The sequence below is a fragment of the Myotis lucifugus genome, unplaced genomic scaffold (assembly GCF_000147115.1).
Source record: "Myotis lucifugus unplaced genomic scaffold, Myoluc2.0 scaffold_79, whole genome shotgun sequence".
Taxonomy (NCBI): Eukaryota; Metazoa; Chordata; class Mammalia; order Chiroptera; family Vespertilionidae; genus Myotis; species Myotis lucifugus.
In genome coordinates, this window is record NW_005871127.1 from 129,452 (window position 1) to 154,877 (window position 25,426).

Genomic DNA, 25,426 nt, shown 5'->3' on the forward strand with positions numbered 1-25,426 from the left:
AAACAAAGTGTTATTTTTAAAGTCAAACCTTGTGGGGCTGTTTCAACAGTGAATATGTGATCATGAAGCGCTAACTATGTAGCAATAACATATTCAGCCTTAGCATTAAGAAGTCTCTCCAATGCAGCAAGATCCTGTTAAATTAGAGCAATTTTGGGGTGTGGTTAACTGCTTTTGTAGTCAGTTGAGGCAGCATCATAATTTGCTGCTCCAAGTCATGCTATGGGCTAGAGTATTCTGTGCCTTTTGCTCAGCTCACACAATGTAATTTACACTTTATTATTCTAGGTGAGATGAAAGTGGACGTTCAACTAGACAGGGAGGGAGAGAGGAACCGTAAATGCTGAGTAAATGAAGCCAGAAGACAATGGTTAAAGAGAAAATCCCTCCCAAGAACATACTGTGGGGTGTGTGTGTAGGAGGTGGTTGGTTGTGGTGATGGTGTTTGCATGGTTAAAATGAAGAATCAATTTAGATTAGCATTCTATCATAGAAACTCTTTCCTTGGACTTACATCTTGGTTCTGGCCAGTGCAGATTTCTATCTATGACAGACCTGAAGGCCTCTTAACTGTAGAGTTATGAGCAATTATTGAAAATGAGTGTACTTACACCATGGAAGAGAACCGTACACACATTTCTACATGGTAAAAAACTGATATGCAAAAAGCTAAAATCAATTTATAATTTTTTTAAAATATATTTTATTGATTTTTTACAGAGAGGAGGGGAGAGGGATAGAGAGTTAGAAACATCGATGAGAGAGAAACATCGATTAGCTGCCTCTTGCACGCCCCCCTACTGGGGATGTGGCCGCAACCAAGGTACATGCCCTTGACCGGAATCGAACCTGGGACCCTTGAGTCCTCAGGCCGACGCTCTATCCGCTGAGCCAAACCGGTTAGGGCCAATTTATAATTTTGTTACTTTCCAATTTCCTTCTCACAAAGGGACTGATAAAAACTCTGAGCCAGGTGTGTCTAAAAAGTGGTCTCTCTTCTGTCATATCTATGTTCTCTTGCTCTCCTTATTCTCCTGGTTCTACACTGCTCCAGGTGACTGGGGGAGGGAGGGAGGGAGGGAGGCAAGGAGGGAGAGAGAGAGGAACATTGATGTGAGAGTGAAACATCAATCGGCTGCCTCCTGTTATGCCCCCTACTGGGGATAGAACTAACAACCTGGGCATGTGACCCATCTGGGAATCACACAAGCAACCTTTCTGTGCATGGGATGACATTCAACCAACTGAGCCACACTGGCCAGGGCTCTTTCTCTTTTTCAATTAGAGTTGACATTTAATATTATACTAGGGGCTCAGTGCACGAATTCATGCACCTTGAAAGGAACTGTGGGCTGCGAGGCTGTGGTGGGCATAGGGGCGGGTCTTGGCCCATCCTCCATGCCCCTGTCTGGCCCCTCCTGCTGCAACCCCCAGTCCTCTGTCTGCTGGCAGCCCCGCTCCTGCTGCCGCCACTCCCACACGCTGAAGGCACTGGCCCTGCTCTCACCCGCTGATGGCGCAGAGCGATTGGGGCCATCAGCAGGTGAGAGTGGCGGCTGCTGCCCTGATTGCCCCTCAGGAGCAGGGGGAGGTGGAGAAGGCCTGAGGGGCAATTGGGGCCAGCAGCCGCTGCTCATCCCACTGATGGCGCCAAGCAATTGGAGCCAGTGCCGGGTGCCAGCAGTGGGTGCATGTAGCGGCGCTGGCAGCAGGTGCGAGCAACTGGCAGGACTGTGGCGCAGGGGAGCAAAGAATTTTCAGTAACCACCAGAGGCTCACCCTGATGACAGCAACTGGTGCCCCACCTTGGTCTGGCACCCCTGCTCACCTGCTCCACCATCCCACTGCGGCCAATGCCCTCCATGTTCTGCGCTCTGCCGCCTGCTGCCAATGCCTGTCATGTTCTGCACGCACCCCTGGTGGTCAGTGCACGTCATAGCGACCGGTTGTTCAGTTGTTCCACTGTTCGGACTATTTACATATTAGGGATATATATATATTGATTTTATATATATATTGATTAGTTCTAGGTGTACAGCATAGTGGTTAGACAATCATATACTTTACAAAGTGTCCCCCCTGTATTTCCAGTACCCAACTGGCACCATATATAATTATTACAAAATTAGGTTGTACTTTACATCCCCATGACTATTTTGTTCTGACCAATTTGTACTGAGTTCTTCACCTTTTCCACCCAGACCTCCAACTGCACTCCCATCTGGTAACCTTCAGTTTGTTCTCTGTATCTATGAGTCTGTTTCTGTTTGTTTTTTTAATTTGCAATTATAAGTGAAACCACATGGCATTGTCTTTCTCTTTCTGACTTATTTCACTTGGCATACCCTATAGGACCATCCATGTTGTTGCAAAAGGTAAGATTTTATTCTTTTTTATGGCCTAGTCATATTCCACTGTATGCTATACATACCACATCTCTGTCCAATTGTCTATTGATGGACACTTAGGTAGCTTCCATATCTTGGATATTGTAAATAGTGTTGCAATGAACATAGGGGTGCATATATCTTTTTGAATTAGTGTTTTGAATTTCTTTGGATAAATACCCAGAATGCTGGGTCATATGATAGTTCTATTTTTAACTTTTTTAGGAGCCTCCATACTGTTTTCCACAGTGGCTGCACCAATCGACATTCCCACAACAGTGCATGAGGGTTCCCTTTTCTGCACGTCCTCGCCAACACTTGTTGTTTGTTGATTTATTGATGCTAGCCATTCTGACAGGTGTGAGGTCAGTGGTTTTAATTTGCATCTCTCTCACGATTAGTGACACTGAACATCTCTTCATGTTCTATTGGCCATCTGTGTGTCTTCTTTGGAGACGTGTCTATTCAGTTCCACTGCCTAATTTTTCCTTGGATTCTTTGCTTTTTGGTGTTAAGTTGTATGAGTTCTTTATAAAATTTGGATATTAATTCTCTGTGGAAAGTATTATTGACAAATATAGTCTCCCATTCAGTAGGTTGCCTTTTCATTTTGTTGATCGCTTCCTTTGCTGTGCAAAAACTTTTTAGTTTGATGTAATCCCTTTTGTTTATTTTTCTTGCCCAAGGAGACATATTAAAAATATTAGTAAGGGCAATATCGAAGAATTTACTGCCTGCCTTCTTCTAGGAGTTTTATGGTTGCAGGCCTTACATTTAAGTCTTGAATCCATTTTGAGTTTATTCTTGTGTATGGTGTATAAGAGGTGGTCATAACAGCATAAACTGGTCCTAGAAGGCCCCCACTGGCCCTGATCACTGGCCAGGCCTAGGGACCCTACCCGTGCATGAATTTTGTGCACTGGGCCTCTAGTTTACATTAAAATAACCATATAACTTGCTCAATGTAGAATCAAGTCATGTTTGACAATTGCATTTCCTTTCTTATTTACCTGTTTAATCTTGATGTTAAAATTGCCTTATTTTTTTCATTTGTTTAGTTTTCTATGTATACATTAATAACTTGTTTTCTAATTGTCCCAACAGATTTGTCAAACATCTGTCAATATTTTTTTAAACACTCAAACCAGTTTTACAAAAAGGCTGTGGGGTCCGTTTTCCCCCTCTGACTCCTCCCCCATCTCAGAGCACTTGCTCCGTGGCCTGCAGCACGGGGTCACTGTGGGCCGTCTCTGGTCTTGTCCTGTTTCTTAGATCCCTGCTCTTTCCTTCCCTCGATTTTCTGAAGCACAGCCTGGTTTGAGAACCATGGGTGTTGAGTTTTGGGGCAGTCTGAAAATGTCTTTGTGCTAATCACATCTTGATTAGTTAATAGTGTTACCTGAAATAGAGTTCTGTTCCCATCCACCAGGATTCTGAAGGCTTTGTTCACTGTCTTTGATAATCTAGGTTTTTCTTTTCCCCAGCTTTATGGAGGTCTAATTGACCCAATTGTGGGATATTTTAAATGTACAATGTAGCAATTTAATATTTGTATACATTGTGAATAAAGTCTCTCCACTGAGTTAATTAATACATTTTCACTTCACATATTTACCTTTTCATTTTTATGAGAAAAATCCTACTCTTTTATGAAGCTAATCTAGTTTTGTTAAGTAAACAGTATGATTCCAATTCCCACTTTCTTTGTAAGTAGATTGTTATTATTGTTGTTGTTGTTAAATCTGTACAACCCTTTAGAATTTTCTGTTTATTCTAAAATTTCATGGTAACGCTCCTTTAGAATCCACTTTTATGTGCACATGAAGACCCATGTCCTTTGGTTTTGGAAAATTCATAGTCAAGTTTTTCCCCCTCTCTTTTCTCTGCTCTCTCTGTCTAGAACTTCTGTTAATTGTGGACCATGGGTCTCAATATTAATTTTGGATTAGAATTAGGCATCTATCCTAATTTTCTTATTTTCTACCATCCCCTGCTTTTCCCTTCTTTTCTTCCAACCTTTATATTGAATTTTAAAAATATTTCAGCCAAGACATTTTTTATTTCAAAGCCTTTTTTGTGTGATTACAAAATTTCAATTTTGATTTTTGATATTTAATACTATATTCATTAATTTTCATGGATGCAATATCTACCTTTAACCTTAGGATATTAAGAATAGCTTTATATTGATATTACTAGAGGCCTGGTGCACAAATTCATGCATGGGTGGGGTCCCTCTGTTGGCCTGCGGGGATCGGGCCGAAACCCACAGTCCAACACCACCTGCAGCTCCTACCTGCCACTCCCACTCATTCTGGTCCTACTGTGCCTGCCACAGGCTTGTGCCCAATCAGTCCCTATTGGGAGAGGCTTGCGCTGCCATAGCAGCGCTCGCCAGCTGTGAGCCCTGTGTCTGGTGCCCTCCCGAGAGGAGTGGCCTGTAGGATCAGGCCGAAACCAGATCTCCGATATCCCCTGAGGGGTCCTGGATTGCAAGAGGGCGCAGGCCAGGCTGAGGGACCCCATTGGTGCATGATCGGGGCTGAGGAGGGACCATGGGAGGACTCCAGGGTGTGCCTGGCCCATCTTGCTCAGTCCCAATCGGCTGGACCCCAGCAGCAAGCTAACCTACCGGTTGGAGCGTCTGCCCCCTGGTGGTCAGTGCACGTCATAGCGACTGGTCAACTGGTTGACTGTCTGCCCCCTGGTGGTCAGTGTACGTCATAGTGAGCGGTTGAGCGACCTTAGCATATTATTAGCATATTACGCTTTGATTGGTTGAAAGGTTGACTGGTCACCGGACGACCAGACACTTAGCATATTAGGCTTTTATTATATAAGATAATCTGTATTTATTCAGAAGGTGGTTTTCATTTTTTTTTTTTGACAACTGGTTTTTAAATACCTACTAGGTGTCTGGCATCATTTTATGCTTAGAGATACACTAGTGCATAACATTGTTCCTGTCTTGAGTATATATCCAAGATTTTTTAGGTCTGAAGCATTTCCTGAGAATGAGAATGAGGTGGGGGTTTGGAGGAGAGAGTCTGGGAGTTTACTTAAGGACATTGTATTAGTTCCTTATTGCTGCTAGAACACAGTACCACACACTTCATGACTTAAAACAACAGGAATTTATTCTCTTCAGTTCTGGAGGTCAGATGTCCGAAACCACTTTTATTGGGCTGAAATCGAGGTGGGTACAGAGGAGCATATGCTCCTTCCAGAGGCTCTCAGGGAGAACTTGTTCCCACGACTTTATCAGTTTCTAGAACAGCATCCCTTACAATCTGTGGCTTGTGGCCCTTCCCTCCATCTTCAAAGTCAGCAGCCTTGCATCTTCCTTTGGTCATCGTTAGTCTAGATGTCATTGCCTTCTTCTTTTGTAACTAAGTCTCCTTATAGTTTCCTCTTAAAAGGACCTTTGTGATTACATTTAGGGCCAATTTGGAGAATCCATGTTACTCTCCCCATGTGAAGATCCTTAACATCCCTGCCAAATTCCTTTTGTCATACAAACATTTACTGGTGCCAGGAATTAGAACCTGGGTTGTCCTTGCTGGCCATTATTCACCCTGCTACAGGTGTTGTGAGTTGGAGATATCTCTAAGACATCCAGGTAGAGTGTCAATGGCAGTTGGCCTGTGAGTCTGGGCTCAGGAAGAGGTCTGGGATAAAGATACAGCTTTGGCATCATTAGTTTATACGTAATATTTAAAGCAAGGGGCTGAATGAGATCACCTAGCAAAGGAGTGCAGAGAGAAAACAGGTTTACTAAGTGTGGGAAAATTCCAAGTAGAGGTTGGAAAGATGCGAAGAAACCAGTAAAGAAGACTGAGGAATAGCTAGTGAGGTTGGAGAAACAAAAAAGAAAGAAGGGTGTCTCCAAGTATATCAAGAAGACAGGAGTGAGAAATTTTAGGAAGTTGATACTCAAGTTAGGAATTTGAGGTCATTGGTGATCTAACAACAACAGCTTTGGTGCTGTGGTGTGGTCATAACCCTGTTGTGAAAATGACTCAAAAAATCGAGGAGAGGAAATAGTTAACAATTATAGACAACCCTCTCTGAGTAGGACTGTAAAGGAGCAGAGAATGGAATAGTAGGTGGTGTCAAGAGATCTAAAAAATCAACTTCATTAGGTATAATTTCCATACAATTAAATGTACCTTGTGTGAAATGTACAGTTTGATGAGTTTTGACAAATATATACACCTCAGTAACCATCACTACAGCCCAGGTTTATAACATTTCCTCAGCCCCAAATTCCTTCTTGCTCCTTTGCAGTCAATCTGCCCCTCCCATGTCAGGCAACCACTGGTTTTCTTTGTCACTATGGATTAGCTTTGCCTTTTCTAAAATTTCCTTTAAATGGAATCATTAGCATAAGGTTTTTGAGATTCATCCATGTTGTGCTTATCCCTATTCCTTCTGATTGCTGAGTGGTATATAATATAGCACCTGCGCTTATCCATTTATTGATGGACGTTTGAGTAATTAGGACAGTCTAGCTTGGAGCTATTAGGCACAGAGCTAGAACAGAATTCACATACAAGGTTTTGTATGGATGTATGTTTTTTATCTTGAAAAAACAATTAGGGGAGGACTTGCTGGGTTCTATGGTAAGCGTATGGATCGCCTTTGAGAAGTGTATGGCTAACTGACATGTGGTTGTGTCACTTTACAAACCCTGCAGCAATCTAGGAAAGTCTCAGTTTCTCGACATCCTGGTCAGCCCTTGGCATTGTTACTTTTTAAAATTCCAGCCAGTCTCAAGGGTATGTAGCAGTATAAAAATTGAGATTTTAATTGGAAATTTCCTGATAACCTATGATATTCGAAGTATTTTCATGGCTTATTTGTCATTTGTATATCTTCCTTTTAGAATCCCCTATTATAATATTTTGCTACTTAAAAAAAATTGGACCCTTTTATATGGCTTAACCGAGGCATTAGTTTTCCTGTTACCTGCCTATTACATGGCATTTTATACCTCTTGGCACTGACATCCTTACACATCTGTGCTTTATCAGTTACCATCTAGCTCACACTTTTGCCGATTAACCACACTCTCTGGCCTGTCTCTTGAATAATGGAATTTTTCAAGTATGTGTCTTTTTCCTTCAGTAAGACTACAGGCTCTTCTTTGTTCCCCAGAACCCCAACTCAGAGTCACATCCAGGGTGGGTAGGTTGTTTTTTTAATTTATTTTATTTTAGGACTTCTTACCATTTTGTCAAATTTTATCTAGTAACAGTGGTGCAAAGGAATTTGATTTTTTATTGTTATTTTTTATTTAATATATTTTTATTGATTTCAGAGAGGAAGAGAGAGAGAGGGAGAGAGATAGAAACATCAATGATAAGAGAGGATCATTGATCGGCTGCCTCCTGCATGCCCCCCACTGGGGATCAAACCTGCAATCCAGGCATGTGCCCTGACCAGGAATCGAACTGTGACCTCCTGGTTCATAGGTGGATGCTCAACCACTGAGCCACACCGGCCTGGCAAGGAATATGATTTTTTAAAGGCACAGGAGAAAAACTTTGTACGTCCTCCACGGCAGCCATGTGGTGTACATCAAGTGTCCAGCTTACCAACTCTAATATAGAACACGCTGGAAAAAACTCCCCACTAATCCACACTGGGAATATCTGGGTGCTTTTGGGGGGTCTGGCATGGGTGTTTCTTTTCCGGAACAGGTGGTGAAGCTACATTTGTTTGGTGAACTTGACAGACTTGGAGCCTGATATTGAAAGACCTCAGTGGCTGTAATAAACAGTTCTTCCCTCTGTGTTTACAGGGAATTGAGACATTCCCTGGGCCATTGGATTTCTGTTTTGCCCGCGAGCAGGCTGGAAACCAAACTGGCTCTCCCTCGTCCGCAGGGACAAACAGCTGGGCTGATTTAGTTTAAAAGCCTTGTTGCTTGGCTGTGACATGTGGCCCTACGTTCTGACATTTGGGTCACAGCTGATTTTAGTGATTCCTTCAGGTCCACAGAATAAAAAAAAAACCCATACAATTTCTTCAAACTCCTCATATTGAGGCGCTTCCTCAGTAGACTGTCACCAGGTGGTGGGTTGGAGGGGGAAGGCTTGGGGAGGAGGAGGAAGGTGTGGGCAGGGCAGAGATATAGGAACATGGGAAGAGCATCTAGTTGCTGGATCTGAAAATTTTTCGGCTCTAAAGCAGATTGTTCCATTTGTTTGTTGTTTTGGCTAAACCAGCCTGTAATGGAAAGGGAGGCTTTCCTGCCGAGGAGGGGTGCTGCTGGCTTAGGCCCTTGAAGTGGGCCAGCCCCAATCTTTCCAAGTATAGATTCTGGACTGACGATGCTCCAATGTCAGGCCTCAGTGCTACTGGGAAAGGGGCTTGAGGAATGTCTTTGGTGAGCAGGGTGGAAGGCAGCCACAACCAAAGAACCGTGGTGCTGCCACACGAGACTTCAGCTGGGAAATGTCACTGATGTGGTGTTACCGCCATAGGCCGCTCACAGTGGTTGCTTCTCACCACAGGCCTGGATCCAGCCCTCATCTGCAACGGTCAGGCCGTGCTCGCAGGGCCGAGGTTTGTGGAATGCCCCTTATTCCTTCCAGCTGTTTATCGGTATTTTCATTCAAGATCGGGAGGCCTGTGCTTCCAGTGCGTGTGGCACAGGCTTGTTTCAGGCATCGGAGAGCTCAAGGTGGCTTTCATTAGTACCTTCTCTGGATGCCAGCCTGCCCTCCTTCGGGTATACCTTCTCCTTTTGGATTTTGCAGGCAGCACTAGATGGTCTGTAAGAAACTGGGCTTTAGATTCACACAGTCTTGGGTTTAAATATTTATCGGTGAGGTGACCCGGGTAATGAATTAGTTACAATACAGATTCAGCTATTGTAGCAAAGGACAAAGTAGCCTCAGTAGGACAGAAGCATGTATCCCTCACACATAACAGAGTTCATGCTTTAGAGCTGAGGTGACAATTCATGGTATCTAATTTCTGGTTGCTCTACCGTCTTCAACATATAGCTTCTATTTTGTGGTCTCAGATGGTTGCTCCAGCTCCCGCTGCCAAATATACATCCCAGCAGGTGGAAAGGGAAGAAGAGAACTGGGTATATGTCCCTTGAAGGGAACAACCTAGAAGTCACACAGGTCACTTTAACTCACAGTCCATCGCCCAGGACTTAATTGCATGGCTGATGTGAACTGAATGCTTGTATCTCCTGCCTCTGTCAATTCATATGTTGAGGCCCAACTCCCAATGTGATGGTATTAGGAGGTGGGCCTTTGGGAGTTAATTAGGTTTAGATGAGGTTATGAGGGTGCAGCCCTCATGATTGAATTAGTGCCTTTATAAGAAGAGGCCAGAAGCTTACTCTCTCTCTGCACTCTGTGAGGATATAATAAAAGACAACCATCTATAAACCAGGAGAGTTTTTACCAGGAACTGAGTTGGTGATCACCTTGATCTCGGACTTCCCAGTCTCTAAAACTGTGAGAAAGAAATTTCTGTTATTTAAGTCACCCAGTCCATGGTGTGTTGTTATAGCAACCTGAGCTAAGACAGTGGCCAAACAAAGAAGTTGGAAAGTGTATTTTTAAAGTCAGATGGCTATGTGCCCAGATGAACTCAGATGTTTGTTACTGAAAGAAGAGGATAATGGGTACAAGTTCACAGTTGCCGTCTTCCACAGGTGAATTATTTATAACTAGAGGCCCAGTGCATGAAATTCGAGCACTCTGCTAGGGTGGGGGTCCCCTCAGCCTGGCCTGTGCCCTCTTGCAGTCCAGGAGCCCTCGGGGGATGTCTGACTGATGGCTTAGGCCCGCTCCCCCTGGGCCTAAGCCAGCAGTGGGACATCCTTAGCTTTGCCTTGGAGGCAGGAGAGGCTCCCGCCACTGCGCTTACCATTCGTGAGCTGGGCTTCTGGCTGAGCGGCGCTCCCCCTGTGGAAGTGTACTGACCACCAGTGGGCAGCTCCTGCATTTAGCGTCTGCCCCCTGGTGGTCAGTGCTCACCATAGCACCAGTCATTCGGCCATTTGGTTGATTTGCATATTAGCCTTTTATTATATAGGATTATTCTGTCTCATTTCTTTCATCTGGAAAATGAGATTGATCTCATAAAATTATGAGACTTAAATAAGATAATGCTTTAAAGCTTTAAAAAAATATGTTTTTATTGATTTCAGAGAGAGAGAGAGAGAGAGAGAGAGAGAGAAACATCAATGAGAGAGAAACATTGATTAACTGCCTCCTGCACACCCCTTACTGGGATCAAGCCCGCAACCTGGGCATGTGCAAGGAATAAAACCATTGACCTCTTGGTGCGTGGGTCGATGCTCAACCACTGAGCAACACCAGCTGGGCCCTTATAAAGCTTTTAATATGGCATCTGGGATATAACTATTCAACTAGCTGTGAATAACAGAAAACATGTAGATTTACTTGGATCCTTGCCTTTTATTGAGTAGTTTTATGAAACAGCTTGTATATTTATTTTAAAGCTTTGTCCCCAGGAGATTTACTTTTTCACAATGGCCAAGTGATGTCTTCACCTTTTGCGTCAATTTGGAGCTTTTGAGGTGTTTGTGAAGGATGTTGGATGCCTTGCATCCTTATGCATCTTGGCCATTTCCCCCTTCATCTCATTGAGAATTACCTCCTTGTAGTCTCTATCAGAAATGTCATACTTGGGAACTCTGGTTTCTGAAAATGAAAGTGGGGTTAACCTGACTGCTTATGAATCTCAGAATCAGAAAATGGTTGCCAGAGCTTCTACGAAGTTCTGGAACCTGTGAGGAGCAGTGTGACTTTCAACAATCTGCAGTGGAAGCTGGCATTGGGATCTGACAGAGCTGGAGTCTCAGACTTCTGAGGTGCACTGATTTCCACAGCAAACTGATTACTTGGATCTGAGGGCTTGATGGGAAATCTATGCCTCTTTCCTAAGGGTTTTCAACTTTTCCATTCATTATAAGTTGTCATCCATTCTCATTACACAAGTTTTACAGTTAATTATTAAAGAATTGTCCTCTTGACTGTCTTGAATTAGCTGCCAGACTGTTGAGGTAGTACAGGTTACCTACTGCAGCCTGGATCTGTGGTCCAGAGAAACAGGGCACACCAGGAGACCGCAGGGGTGGAGGTGGTCTCCAGACTCGCTCCTGGGTGAAGGGGCAGTGGGGAGTCCAGGAAGGTCTCCCCAACCCCAGAAAAGTATGGAGCTGACGGCCATGCAAACGGTGGCTAATTCTGATCTTGCTCTACCGAATTGTTTTCTGAACCATATATTGTGAAATAATTTGCTGAGGTGTGATTAACATTCTGTAAAAATTGTGATGAAATAGAAAACGGCAGAGTGCATCACAGGTAGTAAAAAAGGAGTGGAATATTCATTTTAATCATCTCTCTATGTCTGATGTAAATGTTTTTCTTAATTTGGGCCACTGACAAAAAAAAAATTAAAAGCTATTGTTCCAGCATAAAATGTGCCAGTGTTGTTGCTATAGAGCTGTTTTTAATTTTAATTTTTTTCTATCACCATTTATACCCTCCATGTCCTCTCCCACCTCCACCACCACCCCCTGAACTGTTTCTCTGTGGTTTGCTTTTACTTTCCTCTGATCCAAATAAGATTATGGTGATGGGCAAGTAGGCATTTCTGGGTTTTGTAATCTATGTCTCCCTCTTTCCCAATATGGGCTGAAATCATCATAAAGGCTCAATAGCACAATCAGTTCCATTCCACAAAGACTTGTTGAGCATGGAGTGCACACAGACACTGTTAGGTGGTGTGGGAGGTCCACAAACCCCGTGCTGCCCTGCAGAAGTCCATAAACTGGTGGCTGTGGCAACAGGTAAGAGAATACACAAGTAACTCAACCTCAAGACTGATCATGACAGAGAATATAATTGTTTGATCCAACTGTCATGAATTAACTTCCTAGTTTTATTTTAGATAATTAAAATATTCTTATTGCCAAGATATCAATTATTTTGTATCAAATACTCTTTCAATTTTAGAAGTTTTGACATTTGGTGTGGGCGAAGTGTTGGCAAGGTGGGCACTTACATTTTCATTGCTGATGAAAATGTAAGTTGGTATCTTTTTGGAAAGCAATTGATGGGCAACAATTGGCTTAAAATACAATCTTTGCAGTAATTCTAGGTATCCTTTAAAAAACCAGAGATTTGGACAAAGATTAATGTGCAAAGATGCTTATTGCAACTTCATTTTTAGTCAAAAGTTAGAAACAACTAATGACTCATAGGATGAATCTATGTAAACGGATAGTCCATATTGTTAAAAATCACATTTTCAAAAAAATAGGTAAAGACACTGGAAAGTATTTATAGGAATTATTAAATGAAAAAAGCAGGGTCAAATACTAACTAGACAGTATGATCACCATTCAGGAAAAAAACAACACCCCACAAAAACAAGGCTACTTTTGCATAGAAAAAACTAGAAGGAAACGCATCCATATATTAAGTGTTTAAATTGTGAGTGGTTTTTGTTATTGCCTTCAAATGTTTAATGTATTTTCTGCAATAGGCAATTTTTGTGTTATAATCATAAATAACAAATACAATATTATAAAAACTATGAAAATTCAATGCTAGCATGCCAAGTTGAGTATTATTTTTAGAAGAGCCTTTCAAAGGCTCTGATAACATCTTTTTAGATTTAGTGGGGAGTCCTAAATATTTCCCTCATTCCTTCACTTTGCCAGTCGGGGAGACGCTATGGTAACAGAAATGATTGGAACAGTTACATATTTCCGTTTCTAAATTTAACTTTTAAGAAGACAAGAGTGTGAGATGTCTCCCGAGCAGCTGGCCCCATCTGTATCCCATTTACATTTCCTGGAGAAGCATGCACTTACCCTGATAGATCAGGGCTAACCAGAGCCCTTCACACTCTGTCTTGGGACAAAAACGAGCACATGGACTGGCTATGGATGTATTTAATTCATTCGTGTCATCCTCAGTTACCCTCTACCAAGGGCAGCTTTGACCCAAGAGGGGCTACATTGGAAGAAGAATTTTTATTTTTGTAAACACTCAAAAGATAAGAGATAATAATTACTAATGATCATTGAGTGCTTCTTTAGTGTTGTGCCCTAATAATTCAATGTACTTTACTTGCATTATCTCATTTAATTCTCACAATAACCCTATTATGTCATTCCCATTATCATCCTTACCCTATATAATAAAAGGGTAATATGCAAATTGACTGAACAGCTGAACGACCGGTCGCTATGACATGCACGGACCACCAGGGGGCAGACATTCAATGCAGGAGCTGCCCCCTGGTGGTCAGTGTGCTCCCACAGAGGGAGCGCCACTCAGCCACAAGCTGAGCTGACGGCTGGCAAGCGCAGTGGCGGTAGCGGGAGTCTCTGCGGCCATGCTAAGGATGTCCAACTGCAGCTTGGGAGCAGGCCTAAGCCGTCAGTTGGACATCCCCCGAGGGCTCCCGAACTGCTAAAGGGTGCAGGCTGGGCTGAGGGACCCTCACCCCCGAGTGCACAAATGTTGTGTACCAGGCCTCTAGTTTTATATACAAGCACCTGATATCTAAAGAGGTTAACTAACTTGCCCAGAGTCATAACTATAGTAAGTACCAGAGGTAGACTCAGGCCCACAGGAGGCCAGAGTACAATTTCTTACACGCTGTACTATTCAGCATTCCTGTGTTCCCTCTTATGCCCATGGAGACCTACTGTGAGATTTGTGTATAGACCAGGTAATTTAAGTATTCCAGTGTTAGAAGAGACTTTCTATCCTAAGACTATTGCTATAATGACTAAAGGATTCTGAATTGATTAGGAATGCCAGATGCCTTCAGGTTCATTCCATTAAAATGAGCTTTGCATATTTCTGCCTATACTCGGTGAAACTCATGTTTTAATCTCCTTGCAAATCCAGAAAGAAAAGAAAAAAAAAAAAGCAAAATCATTTCATTGCCAGTAAAAGTCTTCTAGGTTTAGTCAAAGCAAGTTATAATTTCTGGTGCTCCTTGGCTCATTAGTTCTTCCAGATGGTGCATGTAAACATGGCAAGAGCTGCCAATTGTGTGAAGGCCGAAATGTAAATCAAGAAATAAGTATTCATTATGATTTGTATGACAAACGCAAGGGCTATAAAGCGAAACAGTGCACTGCTCGATCAATTTCATCCCATTACGTTTGGGATGCCCCAGAGACTATTTCCAGAAATGGACTTCCCTGATTTTGTCAAGGTCAATTGTCTTGACAGTGTTTGGAGGAGCCCTCAGGCTAGCTCGGCTATGTTTGGGGCATCGTAGCTGCATTTCTCTGCTCTTGAGGATCCGTGGGCAGCTTTCAGTTCTTGAAGAGAGGGAAACGTTACCTTAGAATTTTGAAGGTTATTTGAAAAGGAATAGGAGGCTGATGACAAGTGCTCCTATCACCACTGTGGCGGATGCTACGGTGCCCTGCCTGATTCCCCTCTCTGTAGGCCAGAGGCCTCACTCCCCTAGGCTGGCACTGCTGGAGTACTGATGTCGCTGACTCTCGGCTGAGGTCTGGAAGAGATCTTTCTGGCATGTGTCTTCTGAGCAGCCCACATCTATGGACTGGCTGGTGTGGGAATGTGTGGGCCCAGGCTTTTCATGTCACCCTCCACCCCTCCTCAACTCAGGACAGCCTCACCTCCAGAATTCCTCAGAGGGTTGGCTGAGGCCTTTGTTGCCACTGAATTGCAATTCCGAATTCTGCCCAATTAAAAAAGCAACTGAGACTCCAACATATGAAGCAGCAACGTGAGATGGTAGAGTGGGCACCGAACCAGGAATCAGGAGACCCAGCAGGCTTGGCCACTAGGAAGCTCTAAGATCTTAGACAAGTGCTTTGTCTCCTCTGTTCCTTATTTTTCTTATATTTTAAGTGTAAAGCTTGGCCTGGACTAGCAGTTTTTACCTGTGGTTTTGCCCCAGTGGCTCTCCTTTGACTATCTAAAACTGCATGCAAAGTCTATACCTAATTTTTAAACTTTAAAAAAATTGATTTCAGAGAGAGGAAAGGAGAGGGAGAGAGAGAGAGAAACAGAAACATCAATGATGAGAAAGAATCATTGATCGGCTGCCTCCTGTACACTCCCTACTGGGGATTGAGCCCGCACCCAGGCATGTGCCCTGACTGGGAATTGAACCGTGACCTCCTGGTTCATGGGTTGACGCTCAATCACTGAACCACAGAGGCCAGGAAGGTCTATGCATTTTTCTGGCAAGAAGGGCCATAACTTTCCCCAGGTTCTCAAAGGGCTCCACCGAAGTTTAAGAACCAAAGCATCAGGTGATTATCAAGTCATCCCCGACTCTAGCTAAAGCCACTGCCCCATGAATACCAAGAGAATGAAGATGAGAAGAATTGAGGGTCAGTATTTCTGTGTAGAATTTATAGTGAAGAGGCACCTCAACTGACTCTGGGTCCTAGAATGCGGGGCTAAGCAGGCAGAAAGTAAATTTCAGTCTAGGGAGAGTGGGAGAAGATAGAGAAATGGGCAGTTTTTCTAGCAGTTCAGGGGGAATTTCTAGAGAAAACTGCAAGGAACAGTGGATCCTTTGGTAAGTGGGGACTCTGAGGGGTCTGCTTTAGCAGTTTGAGGGTATCTGGCTACATATTTCAAATTATACCTGTGACAAGAGCAAGCCGGCCTCTGTGTTGGGGGGAATTTGAAGAGCACCTCTTTACTTGGCAGCCTATTGGGGAGTCTGAATGTTTTCTACAAAGTATCTAAGGGGACAGAGGTTGTTCTACAAAAGGCAAAATGTCAAGGTAAGCATCAGAATATAGTGTAAGTAGGAAAGTGTCTCCTCTTTGGACGTATTTAAGCTGAAGTGGAGAAATTACTTGATAGAGACATGGGTGGGATTCCTACCCTAGGAGAAAGGTTGGACTTGGCTGTCTTATAATTGTCTGGGTTGGGGTTTCTATAAACCTGGTAAAGAATTCTGTTCCTGATCATTGCATGTGGAAACTAAAAATTAATTGAAGGACTACAACATTTAGAATGCCATGCAATGATAAAAAAAAAGAGATAATAAAAGCAATAAAAAAAATAATATCCGACTTCCCCAGCTGGAATTACCTGTCTGCATAACACAAACCTGATGGGATGGATCTAGCTAAAACTCAGGTTTTTTTTTGTTTGTTTTGTGATACATTAATACGTTGTGAACACATTTTCATCTTATGAGACTATTGTTCATATTCAGAAAGTGGCTGAATTACAATATGTTACTGAATTACAGAGGATGCATGGAACAAAATAGATGAGAAGAGTAGCTTCTCTTGGATATTCCCCCATCAATCACATTGAGTGCTCTACACTGATGATCAAGTACCATGGTGGAGATCGCTTGGCTTATGTTGAAGAAACATTTCCTGCCAGTCTGAACCATTTTGCAGTGTTTTATTATTCCTGTCAGTCTCAGGGTGACTTCTTCCTTCTTGAACAATACAGTGAGCCCGTGAGGTCCTAGGAACTTATTTAAAATGGGAGAGTTGGTTGTTAGGGCTCCAATACTGATGTTATCTCCTTGGTGCGTGGTCTTAGATCTCTCGGGACCTCTCTGAGTCATTGTATTAGGCTTTCTAATTGTGTCAAGCAAGATTGCTGTGTTTCACTGAAATAGACTTCTCTGAACACCTCAAACATTTAAATAGCCCATTCCTATATCAAGCTGGCATTTTTATTTTGATAAATTTCTAATACTGCTGTCATTTAGTTTTCTGTTAGTAAATATATCTAAGGATAGGCGTGAATAGTCTTTCCCTTCATATTTTTGAAATGAGATCTACAGGCATCTTGATTCTGTTATTTTTGGGCATTACTATTATAGTAGCTTAAGTTAATAAAACGCCCCTCTCACCCCCATCCTCCTCCTTCTCTCTCTCCACCTCCTCTCCATCCCTGCCTAGGTCAGCTCCTCATTATGTCTCACCTGGGTTGCTATAGTAACCTTTGTAATAGTATGGAATTCTCCACCTTGCAGCTAGTTTGGTTTTTCTAAAATACAAGAGTGCTCCTGTATTGGTTGGGTTTTTTTTGTTTGTTTGTTTGCAAGTGAGTGAAACCCAACTCAAACTATATTAAGCAAATCTGGGAATTTATTGGCCCACATCACTTGGAAATCCAAGAGATGGGTCTGATTAAAGGCCCAGATTGACCAAGAGTTTCAAATATACCCACCGATGGGTATGCTGGTCACTGGCAGCCCAGGATTCAGACTCCAGGTGTAGAAACCAGCAAAATAAGAACATCTTCCCACATGGTTTTGGCAGAATGGTCTCAAGGAGGGCCCTAGATCTATTCGTGACTCAATCACTGATGCTTGAGTCACAGAGCGTCTGTTTGGGCAGACCTGCCTTATCCATCCATCCCCTATGACCTGGAGGACAGTCAACCCCACCTGAACCCCATGCATGGGGGAAAGGGAGCCTTGGCCGGCAAATACAACAGATGCACGTGGCATTCCATGTTTAAAGTCTTGCAATCTTTCCCAAATGTGTTTGGATAATTGCCAGATTCCTTAGCAAGCTACATATGCCTTGCCGACCTGTACAGTTGTATTTCTGCCTCTTTTCTTTGACTGACAACTTATCTAAGATTCAATTTAAGCAGCATGCCACGAACTAATTCTAGCCTGTCAAATTGGGTTAGAGATTTCTTGCCTGTGATTCCATAGCACCCTAAACCTCTGGTATCCTAGCTCTGAACACATTGTGTGTGTGTGTGTGTGTGTGTGTGTGTGTGTGTGTGTGTGTGTGTGTAATAAGTGTTTATCAGCCCTGACACAACTAGAGCATCCTCTGCTGGAGAACTGAAAATATATCCATGTCCTCCTAGCTCTGCCCGAGCTCAAGTCTCAAGTTCCTCAGAGACTTGGGGAATGAGTTCTGTCTCTCTCTCTCATCTATTATCTGTCTGTCTATCTGTCTATCTATCTATCTATCTATCTATCTATCTCTATCATCTATCTACCTATTATTATTATTATTATTATTATTATTATCTATCTATCTATCTATCTATCTATCTATCTAATTTATCATCTTAAGCTCCCCAGGTGATTTTGACATGCAACTGGGCTTTAGAACCACTGGGTTATATCATTTATCTTCCATCCAGAACTAAAATTCTGTGATTCTAACCCAGCCGTGGGCAAACTACGGCCCGCGGGCCGGATTCGGCCCGTTTGAAATGAATAAAACTAAAAAAAAAAAAGAGCGTACCCTTTTATGTAATGATGTTTACTTTGAATTTATATTAGTTCACACAAACACTCCATCCATGCTTTTGTTCCGGCCCTCCGGTCCAGTTTAAGAACCCACTGTGGCCCTCGAGTCAAAAAGTTTGCCCACCCCTGTTCTAACCCAAGATTTGGTAGAATTTCCTCCTCTTCTTTACCTCTCTCCTCCTCTTTCCTCTATTCCCCCTTCTCCCTTTTATTTTCAGCTATTGCATTGGAGATGTCAAAGCCATGGTTCTACTAAAAATACATATAAAGTAGTATATTCTCTCCGTTTCTATTTTATTTGCTCTTAGGCGCTTTGAAACTATCACGGTGACACTGAGAGGATCTTGGCTCTTTACACCAGCTCAGCCCAGTCTCTCCTGCTAGGGCTTCCGGCGCTGGAGCTGTGCCTGTGGGTCCTTTATGATTACATGTATCTCAACAGCACGGCCAGTTAGGCCTACAGTGAACAGAGTCGTTTGAGGAACTTCCTGTAATGTTTCAAACTGTTGTGCAGTTGACATGCAGTGCATGTGTTTGTCATTGACACACAGGCTTCCATTCCAGCTGGAAAGCCTTGCCTTTCATGTAGAAGCTGTTTAAAGGAAATACTCCTACTTATCTTAAAGCCAGACAAAGTGGATGGGAGGGGGGAGTTTGCTTGCCCTTGTCTTCAGGCGCACCCAGAGCATGCTGGGGACACCAAGGGGACTGTTTTACTTTGCTCCACGCAGAGACAGACTTCTGCTGCTTCTCCTGAGATCCTGGCAGGAGAGTGTTTGTCTTTAATGTCAGGAGATGAGATAGTGCAGCTGTGTTTATGGTGGGAGTTACCTGTAATTTATGTTTTCACTTAAATATTTAGGAAGATTAGCTGTTTCCTCTCATTTAAAGACCTGAATTCACTCTCCTCTCCTCTCCTCTCCTCTCCTCTCCTCTCCTCTCCTCTCCTCTCCTCTCCTCTCCTCTCCTCTCCTCTCCTTTCCTCCTCTTCTTTCTTTCCTCCATCCTTTCTCTCCTATCCCTTCTCCCTCCATCTCTCCCTCTCCCTCTATCTCTCCTTCCTTCTCACCTCAACTCCTATAAAATTTTTATTTTATTTTTTTAAAGCAGTGTTATTTTTATAGTTATAATTTTAATTAATTATTTTTTTGTTAACCCTCACCCGAGGATATTTTTCCATTGATTTTTTTTAGGGAGAGTGGAGGAGAGAGGGACAGATAGAGAGAAACACTGAAGTAAGAGAAACACATCAATTGCTTGCCTCTTGCTCACCCCACAACCAGGGCACAGACCTAGGCCAGGGAGGAGCCTGCAAACAAGGTACATGCCATTGACCAGATTCGAACCCGGGACCCTTTGGTCCATAGGCCAATGCTCTATCCACTGAGCCAAACTGGCTAGGCCTCCTATAAAAGTTTTAAACAGCAGGAAGGCAGTTGGAAAATCAGGACGCCTGTGTTCTGGTACAGAGTTGAAATTATTGAAATGAAAACATTTCAGAAGGTGAACATATACTTAATTTCATTCCAGAAAAGAATAAGCAAATGAGGAAAAACTAACCAAGCTGTTATTCACATGAGGGCAAGACATTTCTTAAGGTTTAATATTAATGCTAGGTAAAATCCAAGCGGAGCATATCAGGTGCCTTCCTTCTCACTGTTCAGCTCTCTTACTAATTGTTACAGTTCAGATCATGCTAGATTTTATTATCCTGAAATGTTGACTTCCAAGCACATTAGGGAAAGTGGGCTGAGTCAGCACCACTCAGATTTTAGGATTTGGGATAGGAGTACCGGGGTAGAACTGTGGACTGATTGAATCTAACAACCATGAGTGTTTGTTTTATAAGCACCAAAAGATGGATTCACCTCACCTGACCCAGTGAAATATGGTTTACTCTCATCTAGGAATTTGAGAAGAAAAATTTATTTGCCCCTTTTCTGCTAAAGGAAATTAAGCCTTTGTTTACATTTATCTTTAGAACCTTTTTACTAAAATCTAATTTTCCATGGAAAAGTTTAGTGGGATCTGCAAAGAAAATGTAGCATCATTTATTCATCAATTCAGCAAATACTTATTTAGTACCTGCAATATGCAGGCATTATGGATGTGATTTGTATCAGATCTTTAGTATAGTTCCAATTCTTGTTCTTATGATAGATTCTCTCTCAGCTGACAACTTAGGAGATTTTTGTGCCTAATTTGTTAAGAGAGTATGAAAATTGTATTTGTTTTTTTAAAAATAAACATCTGCTCTTCAAGAATTGGAAGAATAACAATATATGAGCAGCGACATCCAAGTATCATTTAAAACTGACTTTCTCTACTGGTAATCAGACTTCATCCTTAGATTTAGCTGAAGCACTCCAGCTTTCATATCAGAAGAATGTCCCTATTCATTGTTAGGACTTAGTGAAAGGGTCACCTATAAGCATGATGAGAAGTGATTTGATTGCCAGGGGAATGCACAGCTGTGATGCTGGTAAGTTTTAAGTCCCTTATAAACGGAAGTGTGACTTACAGCTCACAACGTATGCAGCTGATTTCATTGCTTCTGACATTCCTATCATGTTGTGGTAAGTCCTTAATTAGCATTGTTGATAGGTTCTGCAACCTTAAGTGAAACGACTTGTAACGAAACCGATTCTACCACAGGCTAATTGATATAAACAAGAGTTAAGTTCCTACAGCATCTCATCAGTGTTCTAATGAGACAACATAGTTATAATGGACTTCCTCCTTTGAGAAGTTGGAAGACAGTTTCCTGATCCCAGAGCACTCATGCTCTCATCCCTGTCAGTGTGAAGCTTTCTCTTGCTTCTTGGGCTTCTCTTGCTTCCCAGTCTCTACTGGGCTTATATAATATTGTGCATGTGTCTTTAAAACTATTTCCTTATCTCTACAGCTCTCCCTTATTATTATTTTTTTTGGCCCACTATACTGTAAGCTCTGTCAGAGCTTGCTCCATGTCTTATTCATTTTCATGTTTTCTTCACCCAAAATGGTATCTGATATATAGAATGTGCTTGATAAAAGCTTAGCATTTTTAGTCACCTCTCTATAGAAATTATTATATTTGTAGCATGCAACAATTGAGAAATGTAAATTTTATTTTATATCTAATAGTTTGTTAATCACACAATACATATATATTTTAGAAAAAGTGGGAAATACTGTTAAATAAAAACAATAAAAGTCTTCTGTAGTGATATAACTCCAAGCTCTGACCCGAGCTGTAATGAGGATAAAATGAAATAACTTCTATGAAGTACTTAAAACAGTGCCAACCTATAGTAAAATCTGAATAATTATTAGCTCTTACATTACTATATATATTACATAAAAATTTTCACACTGTAATCCTCTTTGTTACTTCTTTACTTACTATACTGTGAACATCATTTTAGTTAACGAATATGCTTGTACAACATCATTTTTAGGACCAAACAGTATTCCTCTCTTTAAGTACACCATAATTTGCACAACACAATTTCTGGTTCTCAAGGATATGAACATCATGAGATGGGGACTGTTCCACGTACTGTGGTTTTCTTGTGCCTAGAACAAGGCTAGCACAGGGTGGGTGCTCAATAAATCCTTGTTGACTGAATAAGTGAATGAATAATATTGAAGCTATTCCTAATTTTTCACTATTAATCATATTTTTAAAAAATTCCTTTACAACTAAGAGGTTTGAAGTTTTAAAATTTCCCTGTGTGGTAATAGTAAACCTTCTAGTCATTGCTTAAGCAACAAGATGAATTCCTACAGGGATGTAAAAACATGTTGTGTCTAAGGATACCCAGTTCGTCCAAGAGAAGACATACCACAGCTAAAGTGAGGATGCATGGTTATGCTTAAAATAATAACTTTAAAGCTCCCTTTCATGACATTCTTTTCAAAGAGTGTTTCACCATGTGGGTAAATTTTAACAAAAATTGCTCAAATTAACTCCAAGTACAGTGCTTTGATTACACATATGAAATTCATTTAGTCAAAGGAGACTTTGAGCAGGAAAAATGCAACTTTGTAAGAAAAAAAAATCCCTATTACTATAATGATAGAGTAGTTCCCCAGATTTAATCACTTGCACGTTTAGAAGAAAGCATTTTATATTCTCTGTAACAGCCACATCTGGAGACCCACTACTCCCGAGCAGCTTCGTTCTGCTTTCAAAGTCCCATTTTGTGTTATACAAATCTGTAGGCCTGCAGAGACTTAGGAAACTGGAACATTTTCAACTTCGCTTGAAAAATGTGCTACTATTCCTCACTCCCTGGAGCTGGGGTGGAAGAGAGTAATGATGGAAAGCCAAGATGAGTGAGGCTAGGAGAGCCCCTTCACGTACTGTGGTGATGCAGTGAACACCTCAGAGAATTTCTTTAAGGGTGTGAGGAGCCCGGCCAGCAGAACTTGTTGTCTAGAAGGAAGATAAATAGACTATGACTAGCTGGAGAAACAGATGTAGCAAAGGATGGCTCGAGAGGGAGGAAATCTAGAGTCCAGCCAAGGATATACTTTTTCACTTGAGAATGCTTTTAGTGAGATATTATCTAATTTAATTTTGGGGGGCATGGAACTGAAGTATAAATCGTGTAATCCAGTCTGCTTCCTCAGGTCATATTAAAATTGCTTCAGACTTGACGGTCAATTTGTATTTTATTTCGATTTTGTTCAGTGTGGAAGCAATAGTCTCTGGATACCTGCAGAGTGGCCTGAACAATAATTTTGCCAGATAGGTACTGCAGTTAACATCAGTTACAGCCAAGACTCAGAAAACTTAATGTTGGAGATCTGTGAACAGTGGTTAAACAGTTAACTAGACATTGCAAAAGAAAATAATTCATTGATATCTAGGCCTACATGCACTCATAACCTAACTGAATAGCAGAGTGTGATGTAAGAATAATCTTACTAGGGTTTTGTTTCCTTTATCTTCTCTTTTTATTTGCTTCTCAGTTTTTTCTTCTATTCTTTCCTTCTGATTCTCTTATTTTCTCCCCTTCCCCCACATTTAAATATTTATCTTTTCCCCTATATTCTCTTTACTCCCTCCCCCCCCTCCTGCCCCCTTTGCCTCTCTTGCTTACTATTTCCACCCTTTTCTCCACCTATTCCACCAATTTTTAAACTGTTGATTGAGCTGAAGTATTATGTTGGTTATTGTGATACAGAGTTTTATTTGTAATTTTAAAAATAGTTTGAGGAGAAGGCCTATTTTTCCAAGAAAAAAAATTGTGTTTTCTTATCTATAATATTGGAAATGTAATATGCAAATTAGACCAGACTTCCTTCTGGATGACTTTCCGGACGAAGCCAGGGCTGCTAGGGAAGCCCGGGTCCCAGGTGCTGGAGGGAAGCTGGAGCCGGCAGCTGGGGGAAAGAAGGCCTACTCTTGCACGAATTTCGTGCATTGGGCCTCTAGTCTAATATGAAGCACTTGAATAAAGTCTGGCACAGAAAAAACACTACATTAAACCTTAGCGATTAGTATTCCCTGATTCAGTTTTTCCCTTTATATAGGTTGACCATGAAAGAAGAAAGACTTCTTTTTTTAAAAAAATATTTTATTGATTTTTTACAAGAGGAAGGTATATTTTATTGATTTTTTTACAGAGAGGAAGGGAGAGAGATAGAGAGCCGCCTCCTGCACACCCCCTACTGGGGATGTGCCTGCAACCAAGGTACATGCCCTTGACCGGAATCGAACTTGGGATCCTTCAAGTCCGAAGGCCAACTCTCTATCCACTGAGCCAAACCGGTTAGGGCAAAGAAAGACTTCTTATGTCTTCCCTAAACAACCCAAGATGGGATTGCCATTGCTCTTTTAGGCATGCTTGAGGATGGAGCGTCTATGCTTCTCCTAGCCTCCTGCTTCAGTGGGTTATTATCCACTTGTCTACCAAACTTTCTATGTAATTTAAGCTCATATTTTGTTTGTTTGAGGTTTAGCAGAAAGAACAGATGGAAAATTACCTCCTTGAGGTTGAAGCTCTGGAAAATAGCTCTTAGGACACCATTGACCCTTTTATAGCATAGCCGTGGCCAGAGCGTGGGCTCTGGAGGTTGACACTCAGGTCCATGGGCAAGCATTCAGAGGACTGCTGTTAAAGGAACAGTTAAAGGAATCCAGTCGGTCAGAACATTTGGCATAGTGTCCACGTGTGGTGAGATCCTGATAGACGGCAGCATAAACTCCTGGAGCCCTCACTGTAGGAGATTCTTCTCATGCCTGGGAATGCTACTAATTCTGCCTCCTCCTCCTACATGGCCCATAAGGAATGAGTGTGATCTGGGAATATTAAAATCAGAGATCAAAGAACATTAGCTATTGAGAGAGAGGGAGAAAGAGAGACAGTCAGTTGGTTGTATGCCTTGTGCCCCTGGGCACAGAGACCACCTTTTTGGTGTCTGAGTGACTAAACTTAGGAGCTTCCCAATATAGAGCAAGGAAAAATAGTGGTCCTATTATTTGCTGAATTAACTTATTTCAAAAACATTGTGTAAGAGGGCCTGCTCCTCTTCTGCCTCCCACAGGCGTTGCACAAGCATCTGGTTGTTAGAGAAGCCAACCAAATGTGATAAACTCTTTCAGTTGTAAGGGTTACACAAGACAATAGTGTGTGTGTGTGTGTGTGTGTGTGTGTGTGTGTAAGTGTGTAATAAACTAATAGAATCAAACCTTTCTCTTAGAAAGGATCCCAAAACTTAAAAACTATCAGTTAGTTCCTAGGTACTTTCTCCAAATTAACTTAAAAATGCTCTGTTGGAGGGCAAGT